Here is a 21,297-nt window from a genome sequence, read left to right as displayed (position 1 = left end):
GAAGCCTACTTAAAAACAACAACAGAACCAAATGGAAATTCTGGAGCTGAACAGTAAAGTAACTGGTATGAAGAATTCACTAGAGGGCCACAGCACTAGATGTTTACCAACAGAAGATAGAATTAATAAACCTGAAGATAGAGTGGTAGAGATTATGCATTTCATTTTTTAAAAAATTTACTTGAGTTTAATAGAGAGCAAGTGAGCATGAGTGGGGGGAGGGGCAGGGAGAGAGAATCTTCAAGCCGACTCCCTGCTGAGTACGAAGGCCAACATGGGGCTCGATCCCACGACCCTGAGATCACAATCTGAGCCGAAACCAAGAGTCCGATGCTTAGCTGACTGAGCCACCCAGGCAGGCACCTTGAGATTATGCATTTCAAATGATGGTCATGGGGGGAGTGAAGAAAACAAACAGAGCTTCAGAGAAATTTGGGATATCATTAAACACACCAACGTACATACAAGTGCCAGCAGGCGAGGAGAACGGAACAGAAAAAAAATATGAGAAGAAAAAATGTCTGAAAACTTCCCAAATTTGATGAAAAACAATCTACACATTTAAGAAACATAGAAAACTCCAGGAGCATAAATACAAAGAAGTTCACATCCAAGCACATGGTAGTAAAAGGTGGCGAGAGAGGAAATCTTGAAAGCAGCAAGGGAAAAATGACTGAGATTGTAGCAGAGAATCCCAGTAAGCCGAACAGTGGACCTCTCCTAGAAACAATGGGGCGAGGTGGAGATGGAGAGGACAGTGGGGTGGCATAGTCAATGTCCTGAAAGGAAAAACCCCGCCAACCAAGGACCTTATATCCTGCAAAACTCCCTCTCAGTGGAGAAGGTGAAAGATGTTCTAAAATTAAAACAAAAACAAAAAAGAATTTGTTGTCAGCAGGCCTGCCTTACAGGACGTTTAGAGGAAGTTCTTGCTGACAGCAAATGACCACAGATGATTATTCAGACCATATGAGAAGACGGAGAGTGCCAGTATTGGTTATTATATGATTCTAAAAGACAGTATAAATATGTATTTCCCTCCCCCTTTCTTCTTTTAACTGATTTAAAAAGCAATTTTATTAAATGATATGTGTATAATTGTATTGTTGGGAATCTAACATTTAGAGAAGTAATGTATTTGGCAATAATAGCATAAAGGAGGCAAATGGGAGCAAAGCTTTCTTGGAGTAAGGAAATTACACTCGTTAGGGAACTTGAATCCACAGGATAAATGAAAGAGAACCAGAAATAGTAAATAAGAAGGTTAATATAACAGACTGTGTAAATATATACTTGCTTCCCTTCTCTCAGCATCTTTAAAGACTTTTTATCTTATTTTATTTTTGAAAGAGAGAGAGCCTGCACATGTGAGTAGGGGTGGGGAAGGGGCAGAGAGAGAAGTAGAGAGAATCCCAAGCAGGTTCCACACTCAGCACAGAGCCTGACATCAGGCAAAATCCCACGACCCTGAGATCATGACCTGAGCCGAAATCAAGAGTTAAATGCCTAACTGACTGAGCCACCCCGGTGCCCCTCAGTTTCTTTAAAAACATGAAGTTATATAAAGAATTAAAGACAATATATTTTTGGGTTTCTAATATATATAGATAATGATATGTGTAACAACAATTGAATAAAAAGGAAAAGGGGCTGGAACTACATAGGAGGAATGTTTCCATGTCTCACTGGAATTGCATGGATAAAGTAATTAAAGGTTCCACTAGAAAATATTATCACTTAATGCAAAGGAAAGCAATAAAAGAGGAAGAGAGGAACAAAAAAGACAGAGGTCTATGCTCTTGCCACCTTCAGATGGTTTTTATTATACAGGTATAAACTATATATTTGAGTTTGACTTTCGTTAATTCTGAGTGAAAAGAAACTTTATCATCTTCTCTGGATAGAGCCCTCACGTGGCTTTGGTTTATTCTGGGTCTTTTTGTCCAAGATATATTTTAAATGTTGCATTCAGGGTACGTACAGGCCTGAGCTGGAGGCTGTAAAGATAAGGGGAGCAGCTGTGGAGTGAGGGAGAAGGTTGGGGCCCGGAGTTTACAGTCTGGGGTTGGGGTGTCCTGGCTCTGGTGGTGTCTGGTGTTGTGACCTTGAACTGGTTGCTTTTCCATCTGGTATGTGCTCGACCGCCCATCTGCATCCCAGCAGGTCAGTGGTGGGGAGGGGAGCCAGGGAATGCGGGTTCTCTGCTTCCGTGTGAGGGCACTGTGCCTCCTGCAAGCAGAAAGGCGGGGTTGTTTTATGACCTCTGGTCCTTGACCTCTTACTGGCAGCGGCCACCAACTCAGATGCTGGACGTGGGCGTGGCATTAGATGAGAGGATGCCAGGTACAATCTGTAAGGTGTGCTCTTATGGACTAAATTGTCCCCCCGCCCCCATCATCTGTTGAAGTCCTGACCCCCCACGTGACTCTATTTGGACATAGCCTCGCAAAAGAGGTAGTTAAGGTTAAATGAGGTCCCAGGGGCAGGGCCCTCATCCAATACAACTGGTGTCCTTCGAAGAAGAAGAGACGCCAGGGAGGGGCACACAAATGAAAGGCCACGAGAGGACCCAGCCAGAAGACAGCCATCTGCACGCTCTGGAGAGAGAGGCCTCAGGAGACACCAGCCTGCTGGCACCCTAGTTTTGGACCTCCAGTCCTCAGGACCGTGAGAACTTACGATTTCTGTTGTGTAAGCTCCCCCCCCCCCCGTGTGTGCTGTTTTGTTACGGCAGCTGAAACAGGCTAACACCTGTCTCCTGTGTTCTTTCTCGATACCCACCAGCACTGCTGCCGAGTTCTGCCCCACTGAGGAACTGGGAAAGCAGTCCCTCTCAGAGTCATAAACACGTAAGCAGGAAAGATAATTACAAACGAGAAGGCTGTTCTGGACGTTGTTTTCTCTCTGTCCTCCTTCTGTTTAATGATCAGCTGGGTGACAGAAGCCATCTAAGCGGGGCTGGCCGCCCGCCAGAGGGAGCGGTGGGTCTGGCTGGTGAGCACCGTGATCAGCGTGAGCCCGGCAAGGCCGGGTTGGCATTGGAGTTTGATCCTTCCCTGTTTTCCCCCTAAAACAGTGGTGGTGGATAATCGCAGGGTATTTTTAGAACTGCTTTGCAGCTTCTCTGTGCAAACGTTTCCCTGGGTACATGATTTAATCCTCTCATCCAGCCTTGTTTAAGATCTACAGAGTGCTATATTTATTTGACTTTATTTGAAATTTCCGAGCTTTTCAGAATGTTGCTCCAAGAAGTCTGATGCCTACAGAACTCTAGAACTTATGCCTTAAAAGGCTTCTCTACTGATATGTTTGTAGGCATTCTTATGACTTCTCTCTCCCCTTTTTTTCTAGACCATCTAGGGCAGGGCAGCTAAAAACCCCCTTGGAATTAGTGCCAGGAAGTCAGTCAGACTTTCTTTTCTTTCTTTTCTTTCCTTTCTTTTCTTTTCTTTTTTCTTTTCTTTCTTTCTTTCTTCCTTTCTTTCTTTCTTTCTTTCTTTCTTTCTTTCTTTCTTTCTTTCTTTTTCTTTCTTTCTTTCCCTCTCTCTCTCTCTCTTTCTTTCTTTCTTTCAATAAGCTTTGTTTTTTAGAGCAGTTTTAGATTCATAGCACAGTTGAACACTAAGTACAGAGAGTCCTCATACACCTCCATCTCCATACAGTCTTTTGATGGTGCCCTTGGGATCTTCCAAGGACAGTAGGGGAAGAGTGTCCTTTCTAGAGAAGCAGTATGTTTCTCGGCTACATCAATGACTTTTGCGATCAGGTGGAGGGGAAGGGTGACAGTCTGCCCTCCTCAGTCTTTCACTTGAATGGGACTTGGGCCTGGCACCCAGCAGAGTGTCACCGTGTCTACTGCAGGCCCAGTGGAGCCACAAGGAGATGCCCTTGGCAGGCCCAGATCTAATTCTTGGGGAAGCCTTCCTGCTCTTCAGCACCTCAGGCTGTCTCGTTCTCCAGAGAGAATGTGCCATTTAAAGATTTAAATCCTGACTGCTATCTTTTCAAAGCATTTTTTGCCTTTGTATCTCATCTGACCCTTAGCAAGGCTTTGTGTCACTTCAGTTTGACTTAGTAACTTCTGGTCTACAAAGCCTTCACACACACGCTTTCTCAGTCGAGACTGGCAACAAACCTCTACGGTGGGACTGTCTCCTCAGCCTAATGACAGGGGACACGGGCTTAGAGTCAAGCCTTCCCACTGTGAAGTAGCTGGATGGAGATGGGATGCTGTGTTCCATTCAGTCTGCTCTAGGCCCCGTGCCCTGACGGGGGCACGTCTGTCCCTGGAGGGGGGGATGGATGCAAGCCTTATGTCTGAATAATTAAATCTGGTGTGTGTGTGTGTGTGTGTGTGTGTGTGTGTGTGTATTCAAATATTCAAATATCACATGTCATAAATTTAAAGAAATTAAAGAAAATTTCTTTCTTATTCAAAGAAAAATCTGTGACCACCAGTACAAGGTCACAGAAGTCATGACCCCCGTGTGCCTGCCGTTGGGAAATACCACAGTATCTGTGCTAACTCCGCCAGATGACCACAGTGGAAACCAGAGTCCTGCTGTCCGCCCCGGGCTTGCTGGTTAAACTCAGAATGTCCACACCGAGACAGGGAGTAATGCTTCCCCGTGGCCGAGACAGGCTTCGTTGTGAGGAGCAAATGACAGAGCAGAATAAACACAATTCAGACCATTTTGGGCACTCTAGAAGTGTCGGATAGTAAATGGGGGATAAGGGGTAGGAAGGAGGGGCCGCATCTGGCAGAGGGGACACCAAAGTGCCCACAGTTTGTGATCCAGAGATCCGATAGCCGCATGGTATTCTGAAAAGATGTGAGTGTTGTGAGTGTGTTCACACCTGCCCGTTGGGTGTGCCTCTGGCCCCTTTATGAGCCCAGTCCTCATTGACCCCTAGTGATGGGCTGGATGAGCATTCTGGGAGTGTTAGGTGATGCCTGTCTGGGCCTGGCTGAGTTCTCCAGACGAGAACATTGCATCTGGTGGAGGCGAACCACCCTGGCTCTCCTGTCAGCTCCCTGGCCTGCACCAAGAGAGGCAGGGCCCGAAGCTGGCTGGCAAGAGGGTTTGAGGTGGCTTGGAAGATGTATGTGCTATGTGCTAGCTTCCAGTTTTTAGTTTTTCTACAGATCTCTTCTAGTGCTAGATGGGAGCAATTCTAGAAAGTAAATTTTGAAGGCACATTTTCCCCTGATCTCTCTATTACCTGACTGCCAAGAATGTTTAAAAAAAAATGTGAAAGCACAAGTAGAGATTTTAATTAGTTTTTGCTATCACTGCTCTTGGTGATGGCAATTTTACGTATGCTATATGACAGGGAGCCATTTTATGAGGGCCTTTGTTCTGAATGTGTTCTCCATATTTCAGGACTCAGCTGCGGATTTTGGAGAAAAAGAAAATAATGGCAAAAGGACCTTGCTCTTGCAGATGGCCCAACTGGTTAGCATCCTCTTTCTAAAGAAAAGCACAACCAGCTTGGGAATCTCTCTGGAACCAGCTGTCTCACCACCGTGCAGCTTAGAGTGAGGTCATCTGGGCGATCCCCCTTCAAGGCGAAAGATGGCCCTGGTGTAAGATCTTTGCGATGGACCTGAATTGCTTGGCCTCTTCAGTTACCAAGTGGTGTTAGCTCCTTTTGTGGTTGTTGGTGTCCCTTGGGTTTTCTTTTATTTACAGAATTGAACAGTGCTTCCTTCCAGCTAGTGGCCTGTCCTGGCTTTAGGTTTAATTGTTATGATGGCTGAGTGACCTGTGGAACCCCTGGAGACCTGCCAAGACAGGAGAGTTGTTTCTCAAGTGTCGATTGTAGGTGTCGCCCATCCATTCTATGCAGGTGCCATCTCGGCCCCGCCTTACCTGGTAAACTAGAGGTTTGTTTTCAAAAGCCCAGTAGGAGAGTTTAAGAAAGTACCAAGATTTCTCCAGTTTATTTGAACAATTAGAATTCTAGAAAGTTCTTCATGCCTACTAGCTGAAGCCCAGCTCTGTGGTCTAGTATTACTGGCTCCCTGCAGTTGACCCTGCCTGGCTCACCAGTCTGTTCTCTCTGTCCATTAGAATGCTGGGCTTCCCTGTTCCCTGAATTAATTGTCCTTGAGCATGCCTGTGCCTTTTAAAGTCAGATATGTCCACACTGTGTCTGGATCATCTTTGGCCAGACTTGCCTCCCTCACAGCCTAGGGCGTGCATTTTATTTTGTCTTGTCTGAATGCCTTACTCCTTTGTTACACGGTTGGGTCACTTCTGACTCACCTGTGTGTCCCCTCTAAGCGTCTGGCTTGGCACCTCTTGAATGAATGAATGAACAACTGCAGTTCCAGGCTGCAGGCTCCCACGAACTCTCCTGTCAGCGTGTTGTGGGCCATTGGCGGGCCAGGCATGCCAGCTGAGCACAGCAGCCTGCCCAGAGCTGCTCTGTCCTCTGCCCCCTGGTCCCTCCTCTGTTGGTCTGATCGTCACTGGTGGTTGGGAAGATGTGCCATGGCAGGTGCTATTGAGCTACTGAGCACAAGGACACCAGGTGTCAGTAGGCGTGTCTTCCTGCCCAGCTGAGCTCACTTACCCGCTTTGAGCACTGCCTGAGAAATGCCTGGGTCTCAGAGTCACTGCTTGTGGCTCTCTCTTTAAAATTGCTTTTCTTGGGTTTTCATCATTCCTGCCACCCTCAGCTTTGCAATAAGAGCTGTGACCAGGCTGCCATGGGAGAGGGTGTAGAAGGCCTCCTGTGAGGGCCCTCTTTACCCTGATCAGGCACGCTCCAGGCCACACTTTGAGGAGCTACCTGTGAAGGGGAAGAACTGATTAGTGAGGGAACTCTCCCCACCTCCGCTGACTGGGAGGCAGTCTTGGGGAGGGATCCTGACTTCTCCAGCTTTGGCCCTGCGCTCTCGTCCTTGCACAGATGCATGGGAGAAATACGCGAAAGAAAGGACTCTTTTTGGTGCCAGATTAGCTTCCAGCTGGTCCACCAAAGAGCTGGTTTCCCTGTCTCAATCCTACCATGTCACATCCTCAGGGAAAACACACACACACGCACACACACACACACACACACACAAAATCCCACAACCACCAAGAAACCCAAACCAACCAAATAACACGACTGTGTAGCGGAAGCTATAAAAAGTGTGTGCCACTTGTTTCCAAGGTATGTAGAAGACTGAGACTTCCTCCCTAATTTTGGTTTGTTGGTGCAGAAGCTAAAATCAGCCTGGTTGGGTGCTGCCCACTTGGAGGCCCTGGGCAAGTCATCCTCAGTCTCCTGGCTTATTGCCTTGTTCCAGAAATAACTTTGTCTTCCCGGCATTTCATTGATTGTGGTTGTTGCTTCACATTTATAGCCCTTTATGGAATTTGTGGCTACTCAGAAAGTTTTCTATTCTCTCTTGAAGCCAACCTTGACACGTCTGAATTAGAAAACAAGCTTTCCTAGTGGTTATAGCAATAAACTGAATCCATTCAACTCCAGTCATCTGAAACACATTGGAACTTTGAAATTACTGTCCATCCTGCTCTGTCAACGGTCTAGAAGGAAATAATGTTTTTGGAGTGAGCCTGTAAGTAAGTGCCTCTTCGGGCCCATGTACCAGCCTGCTAAAGGTGCTGGAGTGAGGGTGGTGAAGGGTTCAGCAGGACCCAGGGGGCGGCACTGGGGCGGCGTGGGTGTGGCTGGATTGGAAGCTCTGCATGGGGATGCGGGCGTAGATGCCTGAATTTGAAATAAACTGTAGCTATCATATTAGATAAGCCCTAGGAACTAAATCTTCCTTTGTTTTCCCAAAGCTCCACTAGCATTGGCATGGAGTTTTGAAAGTTGCCTGGGTATTTGGTTCTAGTAAACAGAACCAAAGCCTGGTTTCATGGTTGCTCACTGACCTGGCATAATCGCAGAGCTTCCCATTCTGAAAAGGCTCAGGCAGCATCAGGCCTGGACCTCACTAACCTCTCTGGGAGCTGGTGTGGGTGCCAGCCTTCCCTTCCAAGAGTGCATTTTGCTGTTAGGTTAACAAAAAGTACCAGCAAAGGGGCGCCTCGGTGGCTCAGTCAGTTGAGTGTCCGACTCTTAATTTTGGCTCAGGTCATGATCTCAGGGTCCTGAGATCGAGCCCCATGTCAGGCTTTGCTCTCAGCAGGGAGTCTGCTTGAGATTGTGTCTCCCTCTGCCCCGCCCCCCCCCCCCCCCCGCGTCCTCTCTCTCTCTGTCTCTCTCAAATTAATACATCTTTAAAGAAAAAAAAAGTATGAGCGGGTGTTTGGGACTGTAGGCTCTCCCAAGTAGGCTCACCTTGGTCAGGGCCTGTGTCTCCCCACATGGGGCCTGCCATTTTTATGTGTCCAGCCACTGTCTGAGTGGTGAACTGGTTCACTTTCCCTGCACTGCTTCCGTTGACAAACCTCAAAGAGGACGTGGGAGTTTTTGTAAGGAGAGGGAGGATGCATGTTTTATTTTTGAATTGTGGAGTGTGTGTCAGCAGTGTGAGCCGGGGGCAGTGCGTTAACTATTTCCCAAAGCCCCTTGACATATTCTTCACTTACTAAACCAGGATATTCTACAGGGAAAGAAGAAAACCTGTTGGGAACAGTAAAGAGACAGAAATTACAGAAAACCACAGTAGTTGTACGAAACGAGCAGAGGAACCCCTGCTAATCGGGTTAACATGTCTACCAGAGAAACTAGGTCTTGAGTCATGACTTGCTGGTTCAGGGGTTCCCATTCTACTTTTCTGTTGAAACATACCACAGTATTTACGCAAGTCCTGTCTCCACCATCAGAAATACAGGACATTGCATACGTATATTTTTTTTACTTTAGTATTAGTGTTGTTGGCCAGATTTTGTCTTTTTACCCCTTTCATAAAGTTTTATGTTTTTTAATTTTAATTTGCTCCTCCCCCCCAGTTTTGTGGCTTTTAAAATTTATTTTGAAATATTTTAACAAAATATTGGTAATATTTTTTTCGAAGTACTTAATTTCAGCTTATGAAAAGGAAATCAAACATGAATGATGCAAGACAAGGAGTCACCCCCATCCTGAAGTTCTCTCTTGTGCCTTCTCTAGAAAGGTCCATTTCCTCTCCAGCCCGTAGTGGGTTTTTTTGTTTTGTTTTGTTTTTTGTGGTTTTTTTTTTTGGGGGGGGGAGCAAGTGCGTTGATTTTATTTTATTTGTTTTTTTTAATAATAATTTTTTATTATGTTAGTCACCATACAGTACATCCTTAGTTTTTGATGTAGTGTTCCATGATTCATTATTTGCGTATAACACCCAGTGCACCATGCAATATGTGCCCTCCTTAATACCCATCACCGGCCTATCCCAGTCCCCCACCCCCCTCCCCTCTGAAACCCTCAGTTTGTTTCCCAGACTCCATAGTCTCTCATGGTTCATTCCCCCTTCTGTTTACCCCCCCTTCCTTCTTCTACCGATCTTCCTGCTATTTCTTATGTTCCATAAATGAGTGAAACCATATGATAATTGTCTTTCTCTGCTTGACTTATTTCACTTAACATAATCTCCTCTAGTCCCGTCCATGTTGCTGCAAATGTTGGGTAATCGTTCTTTCTGATGGCTGAGTAATATTCCATTGTATATATGGACCACGTCTTCTTAATATTGCTCAACATGAAGGCTGGAAGTCGGGTCAGAGACTGTGACCAGAGGGGCCTTGGAAAGACTGCGGGTGGGGACGGAAAGGGAAAGATTGGTTCTTGTGTCTTGGATCTGGACTGTTTTCTTCCAGGGGGGTCCCGATAAAGGGTGAGGGAAGAAAGTAATATTCTAATAAACATTGTGGAATGAAAATAATATATGTAAAAGTGCTTAAAAATGAGGAACTAGCCAAGGCAAAAGATTATGCCTTTACCTGCCTCTGGTCTGTAGATTGCATTAATGTGCTCTGCAGGCTGTTGTGCCTTGTCAGGAAGAGTGCAGGACAGCTAAGGGTTGATTCTGGTCCTGTCCAGTCCTGACCTCGCTCCGGAGCTTGTGACCTTGAAGAAGCCTGGCTTCCACCCCACACCTCCCCCCCGCCCCGCCCCGTGGGCCTGGCGTTGGTCTGTCCAGCAGCAAACTTGGCAGGGAGGCATGAGGAGGACTGCGGGAACCAGGGGGCACGAGAGGCACCTGCCAGTGGAGTTGCTGCTCGTGCTCACACATCTGCCCGTGACGTCTTCTACCTGAGGAATCTCTGGGCAAGGTGAGGCAGGTGAATGGCCAGATGGCATCTCAGGCTGGGCAGTTCTCCGTCTCCTTTCTTGACCTTCTCCTGCTAGCTGGAAACGTGATGAGAAACTCCAGTGGGCAGCAGACACTGATCACGTCCCCGGAGGAGCAGAAGGCTTCGAACAGACTGAAGGGAGGGAAGACAGACGGGGCTCAGATGGTGCTCTTCACACAGGGAAGTGTCACAGCCACCATCTTGTTTTCCACCTTCCGTGGCCCCATAGTGGGAGCCCTCCACCGTGGAGACTCGAGGAAGGTGACCAGCGGCCTCGGTCTTGCATTTTTCCACAGTGAACCGTAGAACTGCGACTTGCACTTTTTTCCTGTAACTCTCTTGATGTCATGCGAAAGAGCAAAACAACATGTCCTGCCGTCTGGGACCCTGAGACTCCTTGTTCCCAGTCCAGGGAGGTGTCACCCCATCTTGCCTCCCCTGCCGTGCTCGACAGCTCATTTCTGGGGAATGGTGGCTGCTGGCCACTGTTATTTTGACCACATGGCTGCTGGGGGGACATAGTGGCCTTTGTGGGCATTTCTGGCTCAGGTCAGGCAGGAGTAAGGTGGAAGGGGTGGCAGGAGAGGCCTTCTGGATTCCTTCAGCGTTATATTTGTGTGATGGTTTCTGTGCCATGGCCCCACCTGCCACCTATATTATGAGAAACATGAGTTCATTTATGTACAGGTCTTGTAGTTAATTTAAGATATCTTTTAGTTTTATAGTAGTTGAAGAGCTCCAAGAGGAAAGAGTTAATACCTAATTTTATGTTTATGTTCTCTATTTTAAACAGTATGAAAAACATTTACTTAACAGTGGGAGTTCTTTGACTTTTTTAAGTTTGAGGAACTTGCTACAGGGTCTCTGCATTTGGATCGTGAAAGTTGTGGTGAGTTGTGAGGATTCTCTCCAGCCTCCCCTCTCCCCTACTTTGTGGGGGTTCTCCCACCGAACTCATGGGTCTCATGGGAGCACTGATGCTACAGTGTGACCCCAGCCCTCTGGCCTGGGGGCACCTGGCCCAAGCTATACCCTTGGATTGCCTTCCCCAGAATGAGCTGCACTGGAGATCGGGAGAGAGTCTGTGTATTCAGCCTCTTCAACAGCCAGACCTGGAGAGTAAAGTTGGGGGCTGTTGGCTGCCTTGACATCACCATGAGCACAGGTTCATTTTCCGAGAAGCAGAGAATGACAGGAGTCAACAGAGGAGAGCCCAGAAGAATTGTCTCTGCTGCTGACATTGGGGTCCTTGGGCCAGCTCAGCCACATTCCTGTTCAAGTTTCATAAGTCAGCCCCAAAGCTTTATGACAAATGTGCCTTTCTGCTGAAACTCATCTGAATTGGGTTCTTCGGGCTGCAGCCCAGGTGTCCTGGCTGTTTTGGCCACTACCAGAACCTGCCCTCACCATGATGGCGTCTTCACCGAATCCCCAGGGACTGGGGGGGATGGGCTGAATGGACATACTGTCAGGGCGAGGCAGAGGGAGTGCTCCAGCTGGGGTGTAAGCCACCGCCCCAGGAGGGCACACCCTCTTTGCGCTATGATACCGAAAAACCTTGAGCAGCTGTGGCCACGCCCCCCAGTACTCCCTTGGCTAAAAGGACAGACCCCTCCCAAAGGGGAGGGAGGAGAGAAGCAGAGTGTGGGGTGGCATCTGCCCTGGTGGCTGACGAAAGTCAGGGCCCAGCTTCCAGGTGGTCAGCTCTAGTGGGCGGAGAGGTAGAAGCAGGCGCCAGGCCAGACCTTACAGCCTCGAGTTTGGATGGAAAAAGAAAAGGGAAGAGAAAGAACTGTCTCAGGCGGTGAATGGGCCACACCCAGCCGAACGCTGGGGCTCAGGGCCCCTACCCAGCCCTAGAGGATCCAGAGAGTTCTGTTCTAGCTGCATCTCCTGGAAGCGAGCTTTGAGTAAGTGCCCTGGGTGAGGGGGGGCATCTGGGTCTGAGATGATACCTTCCTTCCTCAGCCGGTAGGTCTGTTGCAGACCTCCAGTCAGAGTGACGCTGACCCCCAGGGAAGCTGTTGTCCTCATCTCTTTGGCCCTTGGTCCTCTGGGAACTGCATGTCTTCTTTGACAGTGGGAGCTGATAGATACTGGATACAGTCCTTTTACTCACCTGTTTGGAAATTTCTCTGGCACTCCCGAGAGGCCTTCCTGGCCGACATACTGGCGAACTTTCAGAGGGCTTTTTGTGGGCTTTTTAAGGGCTTTTTAAGGGCTAATTATGTGAGGGCTTCGAGTGGCCATGTTGACAATGGAGCAAGACGTGAGACTTGTCAAAGTCCTGGACATTTCTAGGAGAGAGAAGAATACATTGACACTGGCGGGCATTGTCTCCAGTTCTAGACAGGCGGCTCTTACAATAGACTGCAGTGCTCAGTGCAGTGCTTTCATTATCTTTGCTTGTGCTGCTCTGGGAAACTTGTGTGACAATCCAATGACAGTCGAAGCCCGGCGCGTGGGAGTGAGAGGACTGAGTCAACACTGGGTCGATTCTCACCGAGAAAGAGCCTCCAGAATCCCTGGTTCTGGCACCTGGGGCACCCCTGCCAGTAAAGAAGCGGGGGTGGGGAACAGCAGGCCAGCCCTTCACACAGGGAGGGTTGGGGAAGATGTTTCACCAGCACCAGTGTGGCCCTCAGATTGTCTCCCATTCAGGTTTTTGTTGCAATTCTGGTCATGTATTTCCTGACCAAGTCCCCTTGTTCATCTTTGTATCCCTAAGGCCTGGTCCATGAGAGACCCTCACTGTTGTTGAAGAGATTGTCCGTTTAGAGAGGAGAAGCAGCATGAGGTGTAGAAGGACAAAAAGTAGGTGCTTAACCAAAGTGGCTTAAGTGTGTGGTGTGGGAGGGCTCAGAACAGCAGAGGCCGCCAGAGGATCCCCTCCCTTTCTGCAGCTGCTGCCTGCACGTCCCCCCACGTAGCACTGGCTTATTGGTAGCACGTCTCTCGTCTCTCTCATCTCCTGGATGTGAGCCCTCAGACCCAGGGTTTGCACCCATGTTGCGCAGCACCAACACTCCTAAGCACATTTTCAGGGTGACTTATTTTCAGCTAGTTGCTACAGAAAATCCCCCAAAGGTCATGGCTTACACATGAGCCACAAGTCTGTTTTAAACCGATCTGTCCCAGAGACCTCCTGGAGAGGCTGGTTTTTAGGAAGGACATACAGAAGGTGAGGGACTTGCCCTCTGATGGCTTCTAAGGAAGAGGGGTCTCTAAGAGGGTGGCTGGCCCAGGAGGTCTAAACAAGGAAGCCAAGGGGAGCCAGATGAAGACACTGGCAGAAGGATTCATGGCCTGGGCAGTGCCAGGTAGGGACAGAGTGGGGGCTGCAGGGGGACTGTCAGAAGCCGGGCCGTGGGGCAGGGGTGCTGAGGGCTGCGGTCTGGATCTGTGGGGAAGGTAGTGGGTGTGGGGTGTGAGAAGCAGAGTAGTTCAGGAGCCTGCACTGATTCTGTTTCTCAGCAGGAACAGTGGAAGGATGGTGCTGCCGTTGACTGAGATGGGAAGGCTGGGGGGCTGAAGGGGAGCTGGGACAGTCTGGCTTGTCCTGCTCCTGGACACTAGCCCCTGCTGCCATGGTTGAGGGGAGTATGTGTGCACCCATCCAGGGTGCCTGACTCCTCCTGTTGGAGTCGGAGAGGTGCTTTTGAATCTGGGTTAAGGCATTGTGTTGTATCAGCTACCATATTCGTTAAACGGAGGAGGCAGGCTAGTTAATTATCTCGGGCGAACCCATTACCACTGCTGCCTGTTCTGTGTCACCAGCCGAGAACAGGGCTTGGGGCCATGGGAAGCTGGAGAGAAAAGGTGGGAGCGGGCGCTGGGTAGGGTAGGTTGTGCCTGCAGGTGAGAAGATAACAGCAGTGGCGCTCGGTCTTCTCTGGCCTGACTCTGAGGCGTCGGTGTCCTGCCCTTGGCCGCCGGCTGCACTGGGGAGGTGTCCCAGCACGCTCACTGATGAGGTGGTGTTCTTCAAGTTGGAGACTTACACACACTGGACCTCTCTCCTGGGTCCAAGGCTCTGTGCTTGGCCCAGGGAGTGAGAAGTAGGAGAGGGTTGGGTCCCGGACTCAGAAGGGGAAGGAGGAAGCAGGTCTCCACAGAAGGAGGACTGTGGTGGTTGCTGCCCCTCAGCACAGGAGCCTAATGGGTGTCCAGCCCCGATGCACAGAGCAGCCACTCCTCTTCCCTGGGGGCTGGGGGGGGGGCCCTGGAACCCTTCCATCAGCCACCTCCTCATTTACAGATGAGGAACCTGAGGTCCAGAGAGGGTGCTTTGTGAAGGTGATGAGGCTCCCAGCGGCTGACCTGGTCTGACACCGGCCACACTGCCTCCAGGAACGGTGCTCCATTCGCCCGTCCCTTCCCAACAGCAACCTTTGGGCCTAAGTGGTTTAGAAAACAAGGTGACTATAAACCGAAGCACCAGCCAAGTGCCGTGGGCCTGGGTGAAGAGTTCTGGACAGCTGGAACGTTGGGTAAAAGCGTTGGAGGGAAAGAAAGGACTTCGGGGCTCATTGGTGGCCTGTAAAAGTGCAGCGCGGGACTAGACGTGGGGGAGGGGAGGCAGAGCCCAGAAGAGAGGCTTGCATGTGTGACGCGGGTCCCTGCGTCAGGCTCCGTGTGGGCGTTTTACGTGTCTCTCTACATCTGTGCTTGCTCCTCCGGGCATCCCGGCGAGGTGGGTGTTGTTACTCCTGTGTTACAGATTGTGAAACTGAGGCTGAGGGAAGCTCGCTAGTCCTTGTCCAGTCCCCGGAGAGGAACAACACTCACTGAGCAAGTGTGCGGCCTCTTGCGCCCAGCTCTGGGCCTCTGCAGGGTTATCCAAGGGTCTAGGTTGCACAGGGCAGGTGTTGAGAGTCCTCTGTGGACCAGTGTGTCTGGGGCCTGCTGGGCTTGGGGCCAGAGCGCAGGAGGGAAGAGACAATCGCCTCCCTGTCCTCTACCCTTGTCTTCGTTCCTGGGGCATCTGGTCTTTCCTGCCCAATTAATACCTGAGCCTTGGAGGCAGGCAGCATTCCTTGCTTTTTATGGTCAGGAGGCATATTTGACTTTGTTTAGAAGATTAAGATCTTTTCTAGGCAGTTGCCTTGTTTGAAAGAGAAAAAGATGAAAGATCTGTTTGCTTCCACTATCCTCATGCATTTTAGGGTGGGGAGGGGCACCGAGGGGTGGAGCATCCAACGGGTGAAAGTCCCCAAAATGGGCAAATTAAGATCAAGGAACCCTTACTGCCGTTCCAGCTTGGCTTAACTCCTCCTGCCCCTGCCTGCCAGTGCCTGTCCCTCTGCTGTACTGACAGTGGCTCATCCCACCTGTCACCCCTACCTGCTCTACGCCAGCTGGCCGTCTTCTCCATGGTTCAGCACCCTCTTCCTCAGCCTTTCTCAGCAGCCTGCTCAAGTTTGTGGTATTTCGGGAAGAATGCCTTTCAGTGTGTCTCCCCACCCCAGGAGCGCGCTCCTCTGTTCACAACCATTCTGTCATTTCCTGTGCACCAAAACTTGACTCATTGCACTTAAATTTCTGGGATGTCATGTAGATGCACACATCATTCATTCATTCCAAATAGAAGCCGGAGGAGTTTTCTACTGCCATTGGCTGCTGTTGTGGAATGTTCAGAAGCCAGACCTTCCTGGTCCTTGCCCATCTGCTGAATCTTCCTTTACTGGTGACTGACCTGGTCAGATGCCTGGGAGCAGAATGTGAACTGTTTTGGTGTTGGGTTGACTCAGCCTGCCACACCAGTGCTGCCTTTCCCTAGAGGGGAGCCTCCAGCTTGCTGGTCATCCTTGCCCCTGGCCGTTCTGGAGACACTACTCCTATTCCTCTGTGCTGGCCTGGCCCGTGCCTGTTACCATAGCCACCATAACTCTGGCCCATTCAGTTTTTGTCATGGGCAGCTGCACCCCACCCACCCTGTGCCCACCTGAGATTTGTGCCCGTGTTGTGGTGTTTGCACCCGTGCTGTTGCTGTTCTCTGATTTGCTGGGATTCAAGGAATTGGTGGCCCTGAAGCCCCAAGAGTCCCAAGGCCCCTGTTGGGTGTAGACCAGGTCTGGGTGGAGCCCTGCGTGGCCTTGATTCCCAACTGGCTCCTGTCGGAATGAGGCTGATCTTGGGTGCCCAGTGGGAGAGATGGGTCTCTTCTGTCCTGGTTTGATTAGCAGCTCTGGAGCCATCTCAGAGAACTTGCTTTCTCAACATAACTCCAGCTTCCATCATAGCATGTGTCTGGGGTGGTGAGATCCAGGGCTAACTGGGCGATATTGGGGTGGCGGAGGGGCTGGAGAGCTATCAGGGGACCCTGAGCCTGATGTGGAATTAGAGATGGACAAAACACTTGCCTGGCTGTGAGTTTTATTTTCATCACGACCATTTATTGGGTGCCTGGAATGTGCCAGACTTTAGTCAAGGTGATTAATGTTAGCTGCTACAACAGCCACCTTCCGAATCTCAGTGGCTTCACACAACACAGGTTATTTCTTACTCAAGTTAAACTCAGTGTAGGTCGTCTGTGGGGAAGGGATTGGGAACAGGGGCTCTGTTCTACCCAGTCTCAGGGACCTACTCTCTTTCCGCGGAGTCACCTTGGGCCTTGGAATTATTCACTCAGTCCCCTGCATCCAGCCAGGAATCCGGGGGGAGCAGCTTTCCCATCTTTATCTCAGGTGGTGTGTATCCCTGCGCTCTCTGGCACACAGCTGCACCAACCTGGAAGGGGGCTGGAGAGGGTGACCTGTCAGCGTACCTGGGACGAAGGAGATGGCCAGACCCCGGTCAGCAAGGCCAGTCTGCCACAGAAGCTGACAGTTTGTGACTCAGTAGGTGTTTGCTAGACCCCTGGTGTATGTGTAGACTTGAATGAGGCACCCAGGAGGATATGGAAGAAGCAGGGAGTTTAAGTCTGGCATTCATAAGTCACAAGGTGCTCCACTGCTCATCCCATGGTCACACCAGGAAGTGCGTTATTGTGAGGTATAGACTGGCCTGCCATGTTAGGGAGACTGAGGCACAGCCATTGGCTGCTGGACACTGTCTGCAGGAGGAGCTTCATATGGAAGGCGGCAGCCGTCTCTCTCAGGTTATCGCTAGTAGTGATTTGCCAGTGAGCAGTGTGACGCCTCATCGATCAGTGATTGTGGCTATCCTGGGATGGGGGTTTTTGAGAGAAAACTCTTCCTCTTTCTGACTCCTGTAGTAACCTCCTCCTCGGGGCTGCTGATTCATGCTCTGACGCACTCAAGCCTTTGACTTTCTCTCTTGTGCTGCCTGCGTTTGGAGGGCAGAGGCCTGGGGAAGGCTTGCTGGGAGCCCGTTTCCTGTCCCTGGTGACTGTGGTAGGGTGGGCTGGGCAGGGAGAGCACCCCAGTTGTATTTGGGCTTTTTGCTTTGGGTTGATTCTGGTAGTTCATCCTTTACCTCCATGTGACCTTGAGAAAGTCACCTTGTGTGGACTTGCGTGGTACCATCCGTGCAACTCCATTTTAAGATTATCCTCTGAAGAACCACCATTGTATAAGACAGATGAAAATGCAAAATTCTGTGGCTAGTCTTCCCCACTCAGCTCCAGCTCAGCAGCCCTAAGAGGTTTTTGAGCCAGAGGGGCCTCCAGAACCCCTTCCAGGCCCGGGAGCCCTTGTACTGTGGGGGAAGAGGGCAGGCAGACCTTTTCCAAGACTGGCTTCCTGAGAAGCTTCTGACAGTCAGCTGTCACCCGTCACGAATCCCGTAGACCCATGTGAACCACCCCATCCCTCCTGTCTCGCTTATGCTCCTCTACCATCATCCCCCACCCCCAACCAGGTGGAAGGGACATGACTGGGTTTGCTACCGAGTTGATGATCTGTGTCAGAAAAGGTCACACGTCTCTCACAGAGGGAGGAGAAGAGGCGGTTAATTTCATGGGCTATTGCTCCTTTCCTTCTTGCCCCAAGAAAAAAATTCCAGTCCCCTGAACAACTCCCACACGCTATCTGTCCTCTTTGATGTAAGTGCAGTTTTTCTTCCTAATGAGCTCTGGTCTTCAAATGGGGCCAGGAGGAAAACCAGGGACCTTGGGAATATAAGAATCCTTGGTGAATTACTTTAAATTAATGAGACTAATAAGGAAAATCAAGTTCAGTGGTACAGATCAGATCCATGTTCTGGGTCTTGATGATTTAAATTGCAGATCCTAATTAAATGCCCCAGATAACCATGTAGTGCCTTCTGAGGTCCTCTTGACCCAAAAGCTTCTCCGGTCTGTGAACTCTATCAAATGTAAAATTAGTCTGTAGATGTTCCCCTGTAAGCATTTCTATCCCCAGGGTCCCATCATGGCTGTAATACCCTCTGCCCTCCCATGGGCAGGGGCCCTGCAGGGGGAGGAGGTAGGGGGTGAAAGAGGGGAGGGCGTTTGGGGGCCTCCCTTGAACTGGCAGGTGGTCGGGGGTACCGTTGTCTTCTGTCAGGTGGCATGTCTGCACTGGCCCAGGTGCAGGGGAGTGACCACAGCCTCACTACAGGCTGAGCAGGGTGGCCAGGTGGGGCAGTAGAATGCTGGAGACACATTGGGAGGACGTTCAAGAAAGAAGAGCTCCTTCCTCGAGCTGATTCACGCCCAGGGTGCCGCCTCTGCCTCTGGCCAGCATGGGGTGCAACTTGCAGTCCTGCAAGAGGATGACCCGAAGCTAAGAAAGGGACCAGTTCCCCGTGGTCACACCCCCAAATAGGGCCTTCTTCTCCATGTGGTCTCCTGCTGGCTCTTTCCCTCTGTGTCCTATCTTTTTTTTTTTTCTTTATAAGATTTACTTATTTATTTGAGGGAGAGAGAGAAAGGGGGAGGAGCCGAGGGGGAGAGAGAGAGAGAGAGAATCTCAAGCAGACTTCCTGCTGAGCACGAAGCCTGACGCAGGGCTCAATCTCAGGACCCTGAGATCATGATCTGAGCTGAAGTCAAGAGTCAAGCACTTAACTGACTAAGCCACCCAGGTGCCTCAATCTGTGTCCTATCTTTTTATTTTTTATTTATTTTTTTATTTTTTTTAAAGATTTTATTTATTCGACAGAGACAGAGACAGCCAGCGAGAGAGGGAACACAAGGAGGGGGAGTGGGAGAGGAAGAAGCAGGCTCATAGAGGAGGAGCCCGATGTGGGGCTGGATCCTATAACGCCGGGATCACGCCCTGAGCCGAAGGCAGACACTTAACCGCTGTGCCACCCAGGTGCCCCATGTGTCCTATCTTTTTAAATGACTGTGACCAGAACACAGGTAGAATATTTCATTAAAAACATGATGCAGAGCTGACAGAAACATTTTTTCATGCTGTTGTCTTTATTATAGTCAGTAAAATAATTAAGTTTTCTATTGAAGTATAAAAAATCATTCATGTACAGCTCAAAAAATTTTTACACAGTAAATTTAGTCTTGAAACCAGCACCCCAAACAGGAGACAGGGCATTACCAGAGCCCACAAGCCTCCACATGCCCCGCGTGGCCTCCGCAGTCGGTACTCACCCCTCAAAGATACCGCCGTCCTGACTTCTAACACCATGGACTCATTTGGCCTGTGTGTGAACTTTATAGAAATAGAGTTGCCTAGATATGCTCTCGTGTGACTGGCTTTCTCCCTTGACATCGTTCCTAAAAGCCATCTGTGTTGTTTCGTTTACAGTTGATGGACATTTGGATTGTTGCCAGTGTTTGGCTGTTACGAACGTTATGCTCTGAATGTTCTTTATACCTTTGTGAACGTAAATCTGCGTTTCTGTCAGCAGTGCCACTCTGAGCTGTGTACTAGGTGCCTGTGGACGTGGACGTTCAACTTGAGTCGATACTGCCAGTTTCCCCGCGTGGCTGCGCCATTTTACCCTCCGCTAGTAGTGTCTCGGGGTTCTGTTTATTCCACATCCTCACCAAGGCTTGGTATTGTCTTTTCCCCCCCGTTTTTAGCTGTTGTATATCATGAGTGTGCAGCGGTGTCTCATGGTTGTAATTTGTGGTTTCCTGATCCCTGATGAGGTTGCAGAAATTGTCATGTGTTCACGAACTTTGTCATGATCATTTCAGCAGCCATGTAGTCGTGCATGTAATGGATGTCCCAGAGTGTGCTTACTTCCAGCCGGGCATTTACATTGGTTCCAGTGCTGCTCATTATAAGTAATGCTGCAATAAGCATCTTTGGCCTGTTGGCAAGAATTTTGTTTTTGTTTATACATTTTGATAAATAATGTGATAAATAATTTGATAAATAAATAAGTTCTGAAACTCATGTTCCACTTTAAAATGTTATCAGCAGTATAAGAGAACCCGATAGAGTTTCCCCTAGGTCTGCCAACAAAGCATATTCTCATGAGAAGAAACCTCTTTTGAAAGACTACTTTAGGTGGATATAGGAATATTTGACATTCTTTTAACTATGATGAATGAGTTTGGTCACTTTTCCAAAATGTTTACCACATGTATTCCTCTTTTATGAATTCATCCCTTTGCCACTTGCATTTTTAGGGAGTTTTTTTTTGGTTAATTTGTACAAGCATTACTATAAATTAGAGATATTAGTACTGCAAGTACTTTCCCTGTCTTTACCATTTTCATTGCATATTTTGACTTTGTGTGCCTTTTGGTGTCAGCAAACTGGTGAGTCTTCCCCTTGGAGACTTTGCGACTCCCTAGCCGGGCCACTGCCCTCTCCCTTGAGGTGTCTGGGCTAAAGGTCCCTAGGTGCTCCAGTGGAAGTGGTAGGAGCTCAGCCTGCAAGAGAAACTTGAGTTTGCCTGAGGGCCAAGCACGCCCCTGTGCCCGTTGTCTATACCCCAGACTCCAGCAGTTTCAGATAGCTCACGCTCTGGGTCCTGAGGTCTGCTCTGACAGTCCCCCGGGACTGAGTGAGAGCCTGGGTGTTCTGCTCCGCAGGAAGGCACCCAAGGGCCAGACAGCCCCAGCAGGGCAGAGCCCTCTTCCATTTTTGCACATTTGGTTCTCACTGCAGCCCTGTGAGATGGGTGCAACTAGCCTCATGTTAGAAAGCGGAGCCTCAGAGGGGCCCAGCAGCTTCTTCCAGAGCCT

At 49.5% G+C, this 21,297-nt stretch overlaps 1 protein-coding gene across 12 annotated transcripts in view; it reads left to right on the top strand.

Annotated features, from left to right (window-relative positions):
- The window catches only part of INPP4A (inositol polyphosphate-4-phosphatase type I A), a 131,448-nt gene that overhangs the window by 48,557 nt on the left and 61,594 nt on the right, over positions 1–21,297 (top strand). The window contains exon 2 of one of the 12 annotated variants that reach the window (XM_087863318.1): positions 5,385–5,456. The exons of 10 other annotated variants lie outside the window; for them this stretch is intronic. The gene's annotated coding sequence lies outside the window, so the exon portion shown is untranslated. One more of the 12 variants, XM_087863319.1, reaches the window with a different exon arrangement.

This window comes from Ursus americanus, chromosome 7, assembly GCF_024610735.1.
Source record: "Ursus americanus isolate L20-20 chromosome 7, mUrsAme1.1.p, whole genome shotgun sequence".
Lineage (NCBI taxonomy): Eukaryota > Metazoa > Chordata > Mammalia > Carnivora > Ursidae > Ursus > Ursus americanus.
The sequence above is the reverse complement of the archived record's forward strand: the minus strand, read 5'-3'. Positions and strand labels throughout refer to the sequence as shown.